At 45.9% G+C, this 17962-nt stretch overlaps 1 long non-coding RNA gene across 2 annotated transcripts in view; it reads right to left on the bottom strand.

The window, feature by feature from the left end:
* LOC306652758 overlaps positions 1–17454 on the bottom strand; it is a 39702-nt gene extending 22248 nt beyond the window's left edge. The window contains exons 1-3 of one of the 2 annotated variants that reach the window (XR_013761528.1): positions 17356–17454; positions 16335–16435; positions 15505–15553 (exon numbers count right to left, since the gene is read on the bottom strand). This is a non-coding gene — a long non-coding RNA (uncharacterized lncRNA). Of the gene's footprint in view, positions 1–15504; positions 15554–16334; positions 16436–17355 lie in introns of those variants that run through there. The other variant, XR_013761527.1, reaches the window with a different exon arrangement.
* Positions 17455–17962: the final 508 nt, after the last annotated feature.

The raw sequence follows: 17962 nt of genomic DNA, 5'->3' as shown, positions 1-17962 counted from the left end.
CATCAGCAGGAAAGGAAATGTACCCTTGCTCAGGTAACTGTACAACACCCATTTATTAAATGAGGAGAATATTGTTTTCTAGGAGGTATATCACACTAACTAAATAACTGTCCTAAATATCTCACACTCCTTTGTGACCAGACCACTTGAGGGAGAGTTTTATGCCCATGCCAGCCTAAACACTCTCCTAAAATAACTAATAAAATAACAACAACAAAAAGAGCTGAACACAAACAAACAAAAGCACTCCCCTATACTTCCCTCTGTTTCCCTATGGTGATGGTCAATTGATGGCAACAACTCACAGAAACATAAAGAAGGAGATGTAATAGTTCTAAATCAAAGTCTTATTTGTTTAAGTCTTTTTAAAAAGTTTACACAGTACACTTCATTTTATTCCCAGGAAGATCTAGAGTGGGACATGAATATAAATTTAATTATAAAAAGAGAAAAGTCTGATTTCTATAAGGCTACTTTCTAACTGCTTAGGCTACTGTGAACAGAGAGGCCTGATTGTATGTGTTTTAGAACATCGGTTCATCTCACATTACTTTTATTCAATGTGTATTAATTTTTATCTCTTCTCTCACTACTTCTACCCTAGTAGTTACTGTATAGTAGTTCGCTCTACTTAGGGAGTTCCAATATGAACCCATGTAATGAAAACAAGATATTAATTGAAGAATGGGAAGGACAAATTGTATCTGGTTATGGTGCATACCTGAGGCATGACAAAGGGATTAGTACAGTAGAGTGAGTTAAAAACAGAAAGGGTCTGAAAATAAAGCCAAGAAATTTAGGTGAAAGTGTATACTGGTGATGTTTTCTGATATTTTCTGTTAAACTGTGAACTACTGCTGAAACCACTACTACTGTCTAAAGTAAACAACTGTTACCTTTTCAAGTTCAACACTTCTACCTGGCTCTTAAGTTTTCTTATTCTCTAAGTGAGGCTTACAAAAAATGGCAGAGGCAGAAAATCAATGAGAGCCCAGATTATAATGCATTAAAATATTAAATATATGATTTTGAGGGTATAAAAATGCTAAGGATGAAAAAATAAGATGGAAAGCATTACATCAAAAATGTCTGCACTATGGTTCTACTCCAAGTTTATTTCTTTTAAGCCTCATATCCTCTGAAATTATCAAATGCAAGATGCATCTTGATGACACTGTAGCAATTTTGTAACAATCTTCCTGGCTGTCCCTTTATCTTAGCCCAGGACTTATAATATTAAACAACACTCTCATCAGAGTGTTTTGTAGGATACCAAACTTTCATAGGATACCAAAACATATCAAAGATTTCTTATTTTCTCATTATATTATGTCTGGGTAGAACAAAAAAGAAAAGGTACATGATGAAGGGAACTTGTTGACACTGAAGGTATTAATGTACTAAGACTGCCGCCGAAACATGGGAAATGATTTTGAGACTGGATACCATTTTTAGATGATCTATATCTTTGTCCTCCATCATTATTATAGATAATTGAATGACTTAGCTTTAGTCATTTCCCTATGGAAGCCTTCCTGGTCTCTTAGAATTCCCTCAACATACAGTATATATATATATCCTTTATAGCATTTTTAGACTTGTGATTAGCTATCTGTGTATTTCTGTGTTAAAGATTGTTTTTGACTGATGGATTTTGAGCTGCACTAGAATAAGGGTCACATGTCTATGCTGCTCAATGTGGCTTTCCCAGTTTGGCAGAAGATACATACCTAACACAATATTCATTTATTCACTAATATAGTAATTTACTAATTGTTTTGTCTTGAAATTGTAGTACTGTGAGATCAAAGTGTTACTTTTGATAAGAAAGTAGCATGTCACAAGCAAAGAGTTACTGATTCATTTATTTTTACTTCAGGGTAAGCCTCCTGTTATTTAGCTTTATGTTTGTGATTTTTGTGGTATCAATTCTGTTGGTCACTTGATAAAAGACTCTCTTTGCAGAATTGCAACTTCTTAGAGGTCAAAAAGAACAATAAGAAAAGATAAAAGATAAATGAACATTAAAATTTGAGTGGCATCTAGAATTAAAAAAAAAAACTGGTCAAACTTATCGAAAGTGTTTCAGCCACTTTCAAGAGAAAAGGCAGAGGAATGGGAGTATGGGAAGACAAAACTTTTACCCAGACTAGACTGGATAGGATGTGACTAGAAGTAGTAGGATAGATGAATACTATTACCAATTTACTGTATTTATGTGTGAGGTTGTTTCCATCTTTGGTGGTTACTTGAACTTCTAGTACAATTTCCTGTATTTGATTTTCCATTTTTATATGCACCTATGTCTTTGCAGTACAAAATCTTTAAAGGGTAGGGCCAAGAGCTATTAAGAAGATAATCTACAGGGTTCCCAACACAATGCAAATAAATGGTAATTAAAACAAACAACAATAAAATAAAAAACAGACTATATTCTAATCACTGACAACATGAAAACTGCAGAGTCAGAAGGCATCAGTGATGTAATAGGTTACTTGCTTTCCTTGTAGGAAAAATGAGGAACTGAATTCAGTGACCACCTTGCAGCAGAGCCAGAGGCCTGGCAGCTCTCAGGCCTCAGCAACCCACTCCCCCCAGCAGATGGACTGTAGTGGGTGCTCCTAAGGCCACAGTAAGGTGAACAAGGCCATGGAGGCTGCCACCTCTCCTGTCTGTGGGGCTCTTTTATAGATAAAATCAAGCTGAAATGCCCATTTGATCTAAAAGAGACACATACCCAAACAGAGTTATTTACTTACCTCTAAATAAGTAAATTCCCTGGGGTTTGGAGATGGAAGGGGGTGAGTACTAGTAAGGGGACAGGGAGGACAGAGCCATCACCAGGCCCTGTCAGCTCCTCACAGCTCCTCAAAGCATGGCTAGTCCCCAGCCCAGTTACCAGGGCATAGAACTAGCTGGTGCTGTGTCTAGAATTGCACCTGGTCTCCAGAAAATCCCTTTACTCTTTCATCCTCTAGACTTGCTGGGAAGGGAAGTGACATACTTGAAAGAGGCTAAAGAGTCAGAGACACATACAAAATGAAATAGGATAAGGAAAGCAAAAGGAAATTTTGGTTAGTGGACAATTCAATCAACAGTTTCACACAAGCAAACAGGTGTTTGGTTAATCAACCTGGAAAAGTAAACCACTTAAATTGTTATACACTCTTTGCCAGCAAAATTTTGCATAATTTATGGAGCCATTAAAAATTTTAGCCAACTTCACCACTAAGGGCCCTTGAAGCTCTTTGGAGAGTCACTGAGTAATTGAAGGATCATAGCAAGTTATTTTTCTTCCATGGAGAGACACAAATCTCTTGTTTGAAAACAGGACTGAAGTTACATTTTAGATGTTTCTACCAAAGTCACTTACACATTCCTCACATTCAAAGTTCATGAGAACAAAGAGAAATCCACTGAACACACACATCACTCTAAGGACCAAGGTTCTGCCCTGGAGGAACATGCAAAATAGCTGAAGAGTGACACTCAGGACCTTTGAAAAGAAAAACACTTACTGATAGTAACACTAACAATGCAGCAAGGATGGGGGTGGAGCCCAGTGGTTGAATGCTTGCCCTGTAGGAGAGGCCCTGGGTTCCACCCCCAGTGAAGGGGGGATGTCACAGAGGGAGGAGGAGGAGAAACATGAGGCACCTTTGAGAAGCATCAGGCACAGGGCAAGACAAGATGAAGGAGATCTAAAGAGACCATGGGAAAGGCAAGCATCTGAGGCAAAGAAAAGGGGTGGGGGTTGGAAAGCCACTGCTGTCAGGCAGACCAGGACAGTAAAAAATAAAAGTCAAGGTTCAAATTGGGAAGCATGCACAATTTGTGAAATAAGGCAAAACAGGTAGGGCTGGACAAAGGCAGGAAAGGACTTGATGACAAAGCCAAGGGGTTTAGGAGCAGGTGACAGTCAGCGGGATCCCACAGCTGAAGACTGCCAGGACAGAAGGTGTGAGCAGCAGCACAGCAGTACTGGAAGGGCTAAAGATGGGAGGAGGAAAATCAACAAGTAATGTCTGTCGCCCACCCAGAGGCCATCCCAGGCTGAACTCAGATGCTGGTGACTGGGAAAAAAAGGAATAGCCCTGTGAGACCTGAAGGCACAACTGACACAATGTGCCTGTGAAGGGAAAGAGATGAGAAAAGGGTTTTGGGAGAACAGCAGCACTGCCAAAAGAGAAAACTGAGATGGATGAGGGAGAGAGAAAAAGGGAGGAGCTGAGGAGCCAGGTGGTTGAGTCTGCCCAAGGGAAACCAGAAAGGGGACCGAGTGAAGACATGGACAGGAGTCAGTGGAGCCTCTTCTATCCCATGCCCTAACATCCTCAGTGGAAAACAGATCCTGGAAGCCAAGCCCTGGACTCCCCTGTGGACCTTCAGTCCTGCCCTCCTCCCACACAACTCAGCCAGGGAGCCACTGGCCTAGGGGAGGGGTTTCATGTGACAATGTCTATGTTTTCTATCATAGAATTTTAAAATGAAACACTCTAACCCAAGCACCTCAGAATGCTGCTTCCCCTTCCAAGCTCCTAATCTGTGGGGCATATCCTGTGCCCACAGAGCCTTCCCATCCTTACAGGCACAATCAGTTGTGGTGTCTGCACTGACTCATTTCTCCTCACCATGCCAGGTGAGTAGCACTGGGAAATGTGTTTGGGTGGCACTAGATTTGAAGCCATCTTCATGGATGAGACCTTTCATGAAATGTTTTGAGATTGACACTGGGAAAAGCAGTGTGATAAAAAGAACACTAATTCAAGAATTGGATCTCTGCCACAACTCCAAACTGTTCTTCAAGGTCTTGGGTTCCTTCCTGAGAACAGAGGGGGCAGGTGCTATGTCCGACTGGCCACTGCTCGTGTTCCATTTCTGGGCTAACATCTAACAAAAGTACCTCAAAATGCTGCAAATGCCTACTAGAAACCTCCAATTCATTCCTTAACAAAAGTGAGTAAATGGAGGGCTGGGGCAGACGTGGCACAGCGATTGACTGGCACACACAGGTCCAATCCCCAGTATTGAAAGCCAAAAAGTTAACAAGACCTTTAACATGACTTTTTAATGCTACTGACCCCAAAACAAATGATAAAATTTTCATAAAATCAACAGAAATGCAATGGACATGTCTGAGCCCTGGTTACCTACTGAAGTAGAAATTTCCACCTGCAGTTTTCTATCATTAAATCCTAAACTACAACTAAACTCTTGGTTAAAGTAAGCCAAGAGCATTTATGTTGGGCAGGTCCATTTCTCCCAATCCTTCTCCAAAGGGTCACATAGAAACTAGGACTCCTAATTTATTAGGACCCTAATAAAATCACCTATTACCAAATGCCACCCCCACTTGTCCCTCCTCAGACCCTGCTGTGCAGTGATATTTGAAGCATTCTTTCTGAGGCTCTCACTAATATTTCAGTGAGAGCTATAACTCTGTTCCCACCTGTATTGCAGCCCTCCTTTCTCACCCCATGAACACTCTTATCACATGACTGCTTCTCCTCAGTCTTCCTCCATAAGAAAAGAGGTAACTGAGTGAATGCTGAGGATGGACAATCACAGTCAGAATAGTTGCAGCTGCACCAGACAAAAATCCTAATGGCTTGGCAAAGAGTCTGGTTTTGGAAGGAGAAAAGCAATATATTTTTTGATGCAAGATGAAATTTAACAACTGCCTAAAACAAAAGCAATTTACAAATGGCTTAATTTTTAAAGACTGGGGGCAAATCAAATTTGAATTTTGAATTCTGTAAATCCATGCATGCAGTTTCCAAAGCAAACTTCACAATTCTGAAAATAGTAAAGTAAGGGAAATAAACAAGTTTGAAAATTAGACAATCAAAATACCTATTTATTAAAACTAGTGTTTGAAGAAGAGATTGGCAGAAAGGTTTTTAAATCACTCTTCTGGTTCTGGAAAACAACCCACCCTGCCCTAGTCCCCTCCTTGGAGGGCAGACATGCAGCTTCATTCCTGGCTGCCCTTCCGTCCCTACTATCCCCACACCTCTCACCCCTACCCCACCAGCCCAGGCTTACCCAGGGTCAGGCATCCCACCTAAGGCTGACAACAGGCAGGTTGGCCCACAGCTTGTAGTTCAGATCTGGGGGGAGAAGTGGACCAGATCAAGTTTCTTTCAAGAATGTAAGGTAGGAAATGTGACAAGAACTGTTCACTTAGAAACTAAAAGAACACAACAAGAAATGTCACAAAGTAGAACTGGGGCCATAGGGGTTTGGGCCAGCTGAGAAAGCACATGATCTGAAGCCACAGGGGAGGGGAAAGAGTGAGCAACACAGCCAGTTGGTTATGGGACAGAAAAATTCTGGCATATGGAGTGAGGTGGGGTCCCATGGGGTGAAGTTTCAGGGACAACTGCTGCCCCAAGAGCTGCCAAGAGTCCCCTCCACCACGAGGCTCCAGCCTGTCCCAGCTGGAAATACTCAATGTCTGTGTGACTCCTAAGGCACCACGTGTGTGGCTGCTAACAGAACTCCCTTTCACGAGGGCTGGAGCAGCCTCTGTCCACACAAACCCTCACCAGCAGACAGATGTGGACAGCAGAGGGCATTCAGACATGTCCCTCATTCACTAGTTAGGGCAGCACCACTTAGATACATTTAAGGGAAACACAGGACTTCTTTTAAGAAACACCCATACACACAAACAAAAGTCTCACACTGCCAGAGAAAAGCACAAGAGAACTTTCTGGGGTTCTGTCTTGACAGAGGTGTGGGTGACTCTTCTTAAAGCTGATCAAACTATGTGGTTAACACATATCCAATCCACTATATGTAAGTTGCACCTCAATAAAACACTCACGACACTTCCCCTTGATCCATTAGAAGGACTGGAGTTTTTCTTTTGACTTTAGGGTGTGGGGTGCTAACTGGCAATGGAACTCAGGGCCTTGTGAATAACAGGCATGGGCTATGTCACTGGAGCAAAACCCCAGTCCATTATTTTGTTTTTCAAGATTGTACTGATCTATACAAAGCTCACAACATAATGCAGAAGCAGCCAGATCGAAAACACCCAAGTTTCTATTTATATGAAGAACTCAAATGTGATAGTCACCTGCAGCATTAAAATCAGGTTAGTGGCACACTTTGAGAGGGTGGGGAGCACGGACCCAAAGGAACCAATGTTCTGCTATGTTCTGCTTCCTGACCCTGGGGTCAGGAAACTGATGTGTTCAGTGTCACATTTCCTCAGGGTGTGTGATAGTGAGAGCCTTTTCCTGTAGTTATCATATGTTCCTGAATATATATCATACCCTAATAATAACAGAATAGAAGGTAAGGAATATCATATAGTAACCTACAAGTGACTAGAACCATTTTTTTGTTCAGTAAAATGTTTATTTTTTGCCAAACTTTTAGGCAAGTAACAAAAAAGAAGAAAATGAGACTTCAGTTATGTCATGTGTGAGATTCGACTCAGATTTGTGTTAGGTGAGAAACTTGTGCAGAGGTTGCCTAACAATATCCATGGTCTCCACCCTCCAGTGCTTCTCCTGAGACTACCAGCAGTCACTCACAACCACAGCAGGCCTCCACATACTGGAACCCATGCACCACATCCCCGTGCCACTTTAACCAAAAAGAAAAAAAAAAAAAAAAGAACAAAATTCATAGGAAGTGTTTAGTCAGAATCCCACTTCTCTGTTTTTAAAGGGAGAAATAATGTGAATTCATGTATGATCCTGGAGTATGTTTTTAAAACACAAAGGTGCAGATTTTCAGAGGCTTATTTTAAAAACATTATAAGGCCTAACCCCCCACAAGCAGCTGCAAAAGCCCTACCCCCATCTCTTGGAACCACACCTCGGCAATATGGCTCATATCCTGCTTCTCTTCCAGAGTGTCAGTTTCTCGCCAGTGCAGCCCCACACCCAATCACTCTCCACCGCCCTGCCTCAATCCCCTAGTGACAAAGCTTGCCAATCACCTACTGCCCTGTCCCATACCCTAGCCTATGAGACTTCTCTCCACTCTATAAAAGTGTGCACATTCTCTAAATAAAGTGGAACTTCTCCGGTGGACGGACAGTTGGTGTCCCTCATTCTTTCGGTGGTGCCAAAACATGGGAGAGATGGGTGTCTCTCTGGCTCCATTTCTCTTCTTTGTGACACTGCTAACACTCCTCCCTCATCCATCTTTCCTGGCACTGGCTTTCTTCACTCACCACTGGCTCATCCTTTTGGTAAGTCCCCAGCTGGGAGGAGGAGCCACTGTCATTTGGGCGATCATGGGACTCTTGACCGTGATCATCCGGCAACATTCCAATGACCAACAAGAAGGGAGGTCACACCCCGCCTAGGCCTTCAGGGTCACAGCGGACTCCAGGGCTCCTCCTAAGCCAAAACATCCCAAAATTGACATTTAACTTAGACACTGCCAATCTTAACACATGACTCAATCAGGACTTATACTCCTGTCGCCCAGTTTCACTTTTAAAGACTCTCGGAAATTTACCTTCCCTTGCGCCACCCCTTCTCTCCACCGTTCCTCTTTGCTGCTCTCCTCCAGACTGCGGGGTCTTCACAAACACTTGTACCAGGTTCCTTCAGGCTCCAGGCTTTTGCCTTCTGAAGAATGAGGGCCTGGGTGAGGATCCACACCCTCCTTTTCTCCCGGTTCGTTTTTGAACCACTCCGGGATTGATGAAACCTATCGGGGATGCCCTTTAGGATCTCTTCTCTCCCTACCAGCCGAAGGATTCACCTTTCTTTTTCCTTCTCTCTCTCTTTCCCCTTTCTCTCCCCTCCCTGTCTCTCCTCTCCTTTTCAGCAATGGGAACGTCTTCTTCCTCCCCCTTGGGGGACTCCCCCATTCAATATCTTCTAAAAAACCTTAGTACCCTGTCCCTCAAGCCAGAACTTCTCATCAAATTTTGCACCCAGGATTGGCCTCACTATCCCTTAGACAATCAGAGTGTATGGTACCCCCAATGGTACACTAAATCCCAACATTCTTTGAGACCTCTCCTATTATTGCCAGTGCCAGGAAAAATGGAAAGAGATTCCCTACATCCTAGCTTTCCACCTTCTAGCCCAACATCCCTAACTCTGCTCCTCCTGCACTCCATCTCAGGTCCTTTTAGCCTGCAAACCTCCCTCACCGCCCCCCAGGCCTCAGAGACAGACTTTGACCCTGTTGATGAACCCCCTCCTTATAGGCCTCCACCTTCTGCTCCCACACTTCCTCCTGCTGCTCCCTCTGGTACCCCAGTATCTTCCCCAACTTCCTGTCTGCCCCCACTTCCTCCCACCACTGACCCTTTTAGCCCTCTCTTCACACACTCCTGTGGGCCTCTCCATACCCCCCTCACTATTGCCCCTCTCTGTGAAGTGGCTAGCACCTAGGTGTGGTCTGGGTCCATGTGCCATTTTCCCTGGCAGACCTGACACAATTAGAGAAGAAACTGGGTTCCTTCAGTACTGACCCCACCACTTACATCAGGGAGTTTCAATGGGTCCTTCAGGCTTATAGTCTAACACACCATGACATCTTCATGCTCCTGCCCAATAGCCTCCTACCTGAAGAACATCGCTGAGTCTGGGATGCTGCTCAAACCCATGCCAATGACACACACCACACCCCAAACACCCACCCAGCCCACATGCAGTCCCCGAATAAGACCCACATTGGGATTATAACACTGCCCAAGGAATCCAAGCCAGGGACCATTTTGCCTCTTGCCTGGTTATGGGTCTTAATAAGGTTGCCTGTAAGGTTATCAATTCTCAAAAGATTCAGGAAATTATCCAGAAGAAGGACAAAACCCCATCTGAATTCCTAAACAGTCTTACTCAGGCCCTCCAAAAATACACCAACCTAGACTCCAACTCAGATGACGGCCAACATGTCCTTATGATGTATTTTTTGGCCCAATGCTACCCCGACATTAAAGCCAAATTTAAAAAATTGGAACAGGGCCCAGCTACCCCTCAGACCAAAATCTTATCAGTGGCCTTCAATGTTTTTCATAACCAGGAAGAGGAAAAGGAGTGCCGCAAGCAAAGAGCTGATCAACCCAATTTCCAAATGCTGGCTCAGATCTTAAAACATACCCCTGGGCATTCTCCTGCCACATCCAACCCCAAGCCTCCACCTGGGGCATGCTTTAAGTGTGGCAAAGAAGGACATTGGTCAAAAGCCTCTCCCTCTCCCAGGCAACCCACCACACCTTACCCAAAATGCCAAAAGAGGGGGCATTGGTGTTCCAATTGCCCTTTTGTTCCAAGGGGCGGATGGTCAAGTGGCCCCCAAGCATCCAGAACACAGCAACCATCCATGGTAGGGTTGGCCGATGAGGATTGACAAGACCTTAGGTCCTCCTCGACCATGTCCATAACAAGAAGAGAACCCAGGGTCATTATTATGGTGGATGGCTGCCCCACCTCCTTTCTCCTGGACACTGGAGCCACCTTCTCAGTCTTGAGGGAGTTCTGGGGCCCCACCACACTTAGTACCTCTCCTATAGTCGGGGTAGGAGGAAAACAAATTTTCCCCCACAAAACTCCCCTCCTAACTTGCTTTATTCAAGGCAGTAATTTTTCTTTCTTCCACTCTTTCTTAGTTATGCCTCAATGCCCTGTCCCTCTCATGGGAAGGGATATCCTCTCCCTATTAAAGGTGTCTATCACCATACCATTTTCATCCTGCCCCATGACCCCCTTCCTTTTAGTCCTCCTTTCTGAAACCAGGGATCCCATCCCAGAAAATTCCCTCCTCACTTTGACCTACCCCATAAATACTGCAGTATGGGACACTAGTAGCCCCTCCAATGCCCAGTGTCCACCTATTACTATTAAACTACATGACCCCACCTAATATATACATCAGGCCCAATATCCCCTAAGCACCACCACACTCCTTGGACTTCAACCCATCATTGAGGATCTCCACAGAAAACAGTACATCCGTCACACGCATTCACCCTTCAACACCCCTACTATCCCAAGTCCCCTCATCATCCACACACTTCTCGGTCTTGGATTTAAAGGATGCCTTCTTTACCATTCCCCTTGACCCTTCCTCCCAAGATATCTTTGCTTTCACTTGGATGGACCCACACGCATGGCATTCCAAACAGATGACATGGACAGTCCTTCCTCAAGGGTTTCGGGATAGTCCCCACCTCTTAGGACAGGTTTTGGCCCAGAATCTCAAAATCTTCCATGCATCCCATCCACAATCTGTCCTCCTGCAGTATGTGGATGACCTCCTACTCTGAAGTCCATCCTGGGAACAATCCCAAATCAACACTGCTTCACTTCTCAACTTTTTAGCAGAGAGGGGTTACCGCCTTTCCCCTTCCAAGGTCCAAATCTCCCTCTAAACCATGACTTACCTAGGTTTCCAGCTCTCCCCACAGAGAAAGGAAATTACTCTTGACAGTAACAGCTCCTCACCACCCTCCCCATCCCCAAAACCAAAGCCGAGATCCTCTCATTCCTGGGACTGGTCGGGTATTTCAGGGCCTGGATTCCAAACTTCTCCCCCTTGGCTCGACCCCTCTATGACTTAGAAAAAGGGGACACTGAAGAACCTCTATCCTACACACCTCGACTCCCCTTCCTCAAAATTAGACAAGCTCTAGGTGAATCCTCCACACTTCATCTCCCAGACCTTACCAGACCTTTTTCCCTCTATGTCCACGAAAATAGTGGTCAAGCCTTGGGGGTCCTAGGACAGATCTATGGCCCTTCCTTCGCCCCTGTGGCCTACCTTTCCAAACAATTAAATGCCACTGTATGAGGATGGGCCCCCTGCCTATGAGCCCTAGCAGCTGGGCACCTATTACAAAAGGAAGCCTAGAAATTAACATTTGGGTCACCTCTCACCATCCTTTCACCCCATCATCTCAAGGATCTGCTCTCCTATAAAGCTGTCCAGTCCCTTCCACCATCCGGACTCCTAGACCTCCTGTCTTCCTTCCTGGAGAATCCCACCATCTCCTTTCTCCCATACCTACCCCTAAACCCTGCCACTCTACTCCCAATACCATACCATCCCAACACACCTCTCCATAATTGGTTGGAGACCCTCCAGAACTTTATACCCTGTCACTCTTCCATTTTCGAGGGCCCCCTCCCACACGCTTACTTCACATGATTTACAGATGGGTCTTCATTCAGGGAAGACCACGCCCATTATGCGGTAATCTCCCTTGATTCAGTCATAGAGGCCCAATCATTACCAGCAGCTACTACTAATCAGCAGGCAGAGCTCATTGCTGCCACCCGAGCTTGCACCCTCACCGAAGGGAAGAACCTCAACCTGTACATGGACTCTAAGTATGTCTTTCACATTCTTCTGCCCATGCAGCCATATGGAAAGAAAGAGGCTTAATTAACACCAAAGGGAATAAAATCACAAATTCAACACTAATCACCAAACTCCTAGAAGCATCTCAACTGCCCCATTCATTAGGGGTCAATCACTGCAAAGCCCATCAAAAAGACAACTCCTCCATAACTCAGGGTAACTATAAAGCAGATAACATGGCACGGGCCGCAACTGTGTCAGGGACCACCGATACCCTCCTCCCGGCCTTACCCCAGCAATCAGAAACCCCAACTTCAACTACCCCTGAGGTCACCCTTCAGGAAGACTCTCAGTTACAACTTCCCATGGATAAACTCTCCCTCTTCCTTCTTCTCCATGATCTCTTTCACTCCACCCCCATCACTGTCCCATTTTTTTCAAACCTTCTTCTCACTTACCCCAGCAGATAAAACCCTATTCCACAATATTTCCCTCTCTTGCGCCATTTGCCAGAGCATCAACTCCAACACTCCCCTCAAACCTAAACCTTATCCCTCACACCATGCAGGTGCCACACCCCTGCGGCTGACTGGCAGGTCAATTTTACCAATATGCTCCCTCTCTGACATCACAAATACCTCCTAGTATTTGTGGACACCTTCCCAGGATGGGTGGAAGCATACCCAACAACCAATAAAAAAGCCTCCATCATGGCACACTCTCTCCTAACACAGATCATTCCCAGATTTTGAATGCCTACTTCCATCCAATCTGATAATGGACCAGAGTCCACAGCCCAAATAATCTAGGGAGTATCTAAATTCCTTCCACTCCCTTGGCAATACCACTGTCCCTACCAACCAAAAGCATCAGGGAAAGTGGAAAGAAACAACAGAACATTAAAAGATATTTTAACCAAACTTTCTATAGAGCTGCACCTTGACTGGGTTCATCTTCTACCCCTTGCCCTGCTTCAACTTAGAGTACTCCTAAAGCTTCCCACCAACCTATTCCCATTTGAGGTCATGTTTGGAAGGCCTCTCCTACCATCTGGAATCACAGCCATTCCAGGGCCCATACCATCCATTATAGCCCTACCCCTACTCTCCCACCTTTGGGCTGAACTATGGAAACATCAAGATTGGCTACTCCCAGACCCATCAGCCACAAAAAATGATCTTATACTACACCCAGGCCAATTGGTCTTTCTCAACCCCCTCAACTCAAAGCCCCCCTAACTCCTAAATGGGAGGGACAATATCCCATCATCCTATGCACCCCAACAGTCACTAAGCTTTACACATCCAATAACCATGTAACACCATGGGTTCATCTTTCTAGATTGAAGCCTTATACCAGGAACCCATCCTCAGCAGCCACAGACCTTGACTAGCTACAGGATGAACCAGTACACCACTCTTTTCAGTGCACCCCTCACCCCTCCAACCCTCTTAAGCTCTGTCTCTCCCGCTTCCCAACCCTGTCCCCCATTCAGGAAGAATGACTCCCCTCTTAAGCTTCCTTCTACTTCTACTCCCTCTCTACCCAGAGGGTTCTCAAAAACCATCCTTTGTCTGGAGATTTAAAGTGCGTGAAACCTACATGGACAGGCAAACCAGTAACCTCTTTTTTCACATCTATGATCCCTATAATCCCAAGTGGGCTTCCCCTCGGAAGTCTGCTTTCTACTGCGTCTGGTCCTCCAAACCCTGGGTCTTCTCCATTTCTCAGGAACACAACCCTGTACACAGAACTCTTTCCCTGGTTTCTGTCAACATCCAACACAAAGAGGAACAGCTCTCCTCTGCCCTGAACCACCTCTCATTCCCCTACCAACTCCCCTCGGTCACCCATTTATACCTGCTCAGAGCTATATCATCTCCTTCACTCACCACATGGACAAAGTCAGTTATTGGGGCTGGTCTCTCTGAGGGAGCTCTAGGACACACCCTGTGGGCAGTAAAGGATGTTAATGTCTACCTTGAAGGAGCACTCACTTCCACCGCTGACTCTCACTCTTCCCTGCAATGGCAGGTAACCTCCTTGGCTAAGGTAGCCCTGCAGAATTGCACAGCATTAGACTTACTCACTGCAGAGAAGGGTGGTACCTGTCTTTTCCTCAGAGAGAAATGTTGCTATTACGTTACTTAGCTTGTAGCCTACAGACACACACAAGTTCTAACCCTTTCTCTGCCTATATCCAAAACACCCTCCCCACTTGAATGTGGCCCATTCTAGGCCCCTTAGCTGTAATCTTAGTGGCCTGTCTCTTCCTACCTTGTATTGTGAAATTCACCCAAACCCAGGTGGGAATAATCTCTAATCAAACCTTTAACCAGCACTTACTTGGGAATTACTGGCTTCTAGCCACTGAGGACCCAACCAACTCCTCGCGAGAACATCTCAGGAGCTGTTAAGCTGACCAACCCCTTCTGTCACCAGTGGCAGCTATTCCTGGAAATCCTTGTCACTGATGCCTGGATGGTCACCCCCAGCAATTCCCTCTCCCAATGGGAAGACCAACTGCAAATTTTGTGGTTCCAAGGGACTTTCATGGACTTCTCTCCCAGTGAAGTGGCTGCATTTGGCCTTCTGTTATGGGGACTAATAAGTGGTCTACTCCTCAAACCCCTCCTTTCCTCTACCTTCCCCACAATGACCCACTTCAGCAGGAAATAGCCAGAAAAAGAATGATGACCCCATTCCCATATACAGAGGAAAAAGGGAGGAATACAAGGCCTAACCCCCCACAAGCAGCTGCAAAAGCCCCACCCCCCCTCTTGAAACCACACCTCAGCAATATGGCACATATCCTGCTTCTCTTCCAGAGTGTCAGTTTCCTGCCAGCACAGCCCCACACCCAATCACTCTCCACCACCCTGCCTCAATCCCCTAGTGACAAAGCTTGCCCAATCACCTACCACCCTAACCCATACCCTGGCCTATGAGACTTCTCTCCACTCTATGAAAGTGTGCACATTCTCTGAATAAAGCAGAACTTCTCTGGTGGATGGACAGTTGGTGTCGCCTCATTCTTTCAAACATCTTGCAAATGATACATTTCATGAGCATATAAACAGAGTAAGTGAAGCAATGGAAACAATGAACAGTAAGTTTATAGAGCAACAAATTCTAAGACTTAAAAATAAGAAGCCAAATAGTAAATGGAAATGTACAGTACTTAGAGCCATAATTAATTTAAAGGGGTGTTTATACACCCTCACTTGTTGTTTTGCACCATGATTGTAGTACAATAGCAATCCTCTCACACCTGCAAAACATACCCATATGTGATCAACCACCATTATACAGAAGAAAATAAGTCTGCATCAACACATCATCCCACATTCTAAGGCTAAAAAGAACCACAATAAGTCATGATTCTATGCATGCATAGATCAAAAGATACTGAAATCCACAAGGGCAAGGGGAGGTAGTTAAGACAATAAAAAATGCAAAGAACGCCCAAGCGGAACAAGGGGCACCGGGCTGGTCTGAGGGTGGAAGCCTCAGTTGCTCTCATCTGCATGGCTGGGCCCCTGCACTGGGTTCCATAAACTCCTCCTTCCTAGCAAGAAAATGCTAGGATTCAATTATTCCCATAATTTTCTCTTGAACAACTTCAACTGAGAGCCAAATAAAAAATGGTTAACATCTTACTCAGCTCTGGGGAAAACACAAAAAAGCAGGGGGAAAAACACCATGTATCTCAAATTGTGGAGTACTCCTCAAATAGCTGTTTCCAAAGAGTGCTTTTATCAAGTCCTGTCTTCTGTGTATACTACAATTTCAGATGCCTGTCTTCAATGACTGGGGGGCTAAGCACTCTGGATCAAGGGGCTCCCTGAACTCTCCAGCCTCAAAGAGCAGTGATGCTCTAAGGCTTCCACCCTGCTCAGGCTTCATACACACATCAAGGAACCCCTTCCAGCACAGGTCACTCTAGTGCCAGCCTATCTGGAGTTTCCTGAAGTCACATCTGGGACTCTACTCACCTAACTTAAAGTGAGGAAGGAAAAAGTGAGAAAGAAAAATAAATCCAATAAGCCTACCTGTCCTGCTGAGGATAATCATTAAGAATGTTATTTCATGTTGAATATAGTGAGAGGATATTCAAAAGTGCATAGCTGAATATCCTCAAGGATCCCAAAGTCTAGTTGTAAAAAAAGAAATTATGAGGCTTTTATTTCAGCAAACTGCTCTCTATATTATTGCATTTCTCTATATTATTGCATTTCTGTCTGGAACTTCCTCTGGTATGTTTATTTGGCATATCTCTCAGAAGGAGCAGATTATGTGGGAAAATAAGCCATTTGATAGTAGGAAAACTGTTAGGGAATAACAGTTTTACTCTGGGTGAGCTAAAGTAAGTCATTTGCCCTCCCTAATTCCTCTCTGTAAAAGGAGATTTGGGAAAGATTATCTAGAAACACACTCAGCTCTAAAATCATAATAATCAAAGCCAAACTTTGAGTTCTCCAAACTCGACTCCAAGTCTACATTCATCTTGATCTTGGAGCTTACGCTTCCCCGTGTGCGGGACCTCGTTCTATTTACTTTTGCAAACCTTACAATGCTGGTACACAGTAGGAATCTAATAAGCTTTTAAATTTTTAATTGGGAAAATTAATTTTACAGTATCTCCCAGATAAGAGGATGCTTACTGGGGGAGAATGGGTGGGGAAAGGATAAAAGACAAGCGTGATGCTCGTTTAAGAAACCATACATCCATCCACCCCCGGGGATCCCCCGGCCTACAGAGCCCAAAGTGACTACCCTGAAGGACCCGCCAACTCGCAGCTTCCCTGAACCCCGCCAAGTGCCAGCTCAGGTGTGTGGCACGGGCGTCCAGGCCCGGCTGCCTCAGTTGTATGACAACTGGCATGGCCAGGGCCAGGGGAGCTCCGCGGGTCCCTGACCACGGACCGCGGCCTCAGTTCGGCTCCCACAGGAGCGGCTCCGGACGTGGCCGGGCGGCGCTCAGGCTCCGGGCCATCAGGCAGGCGGGAAGTGGCCAGAGCGTTCTGGGGCCGCCCAGGGGTGCGCTCAGAGCCCCGTGGCAGGGTCACGCACCTACCTCTTGTCAGAAAGGCCAGGCCGGGGCGCAGAGCGGCGGGTGAAGCTCTTACCGGCGGCTCTGCTGTGCCATCACAGTTCCAGTACTCGGTGGCCACAGCTCAACCGCCGGTTCCAAAGAGGACGCTGGGCGGGAGCAGCGAGGGGCTCAGCGAGGGCTCGAGCTGTTGTTTTGGCGATTTCCAAGGCAGGGCCATGTGCCAAAAGGGGCGCGTGTGCGTGACGCGTCCTGGGCGGGACGGGGGTGGTGGCGGGCGGGGTTTGCTATGGAGGGGGTGGGGTGACAACCGGGCCCGGGCCCGGGCCCGGACTGCGCAAGCGCGCACTCAGGACCGAGAGCGTGGGAGGAGCTCGAGAAGACGTCCGTCCTGACGCACAGCGGGTCTTGCCAGAGGCCCTGTGGCTCCGCCCAGTTTGCGTCTCCAGGCGGGGCAGGGAGAGGGGTGGGGCTCTGCCTATAGCGGTGCCTCTGTTGGTCGCAAAGGGGCTTAGAGCAATGCTTAGAACTGCCTGGGCAGGTCTGTGAATGGTGTGAATAGGCTGGGCCTCCCTTACTGCTGCTCCTGGGCTAGCGCCTGCCTCTGAAGTTCTTCCTGGTCTTCCT

The sequence above is a fragment of the Sciurus vulgaris genome (assembly GCF_902686455.1).
Source record: "Sciurus vulgaris genome assembly, contig: HiC_scaffold_570_arrow_ctg1, whole genome shotgun sequence".
Classification (NCBI taxonomy): Eukaryota; Metazoa; Chordata; class Mammalia; order Rodentia; family Sciuridae; genus Sciurus; species Sciurus vulgaris.
Note: the sequence above shows the minus strand (reverse complement) of the source record. Positions and strands in the feature narration are given on the sequence as shown.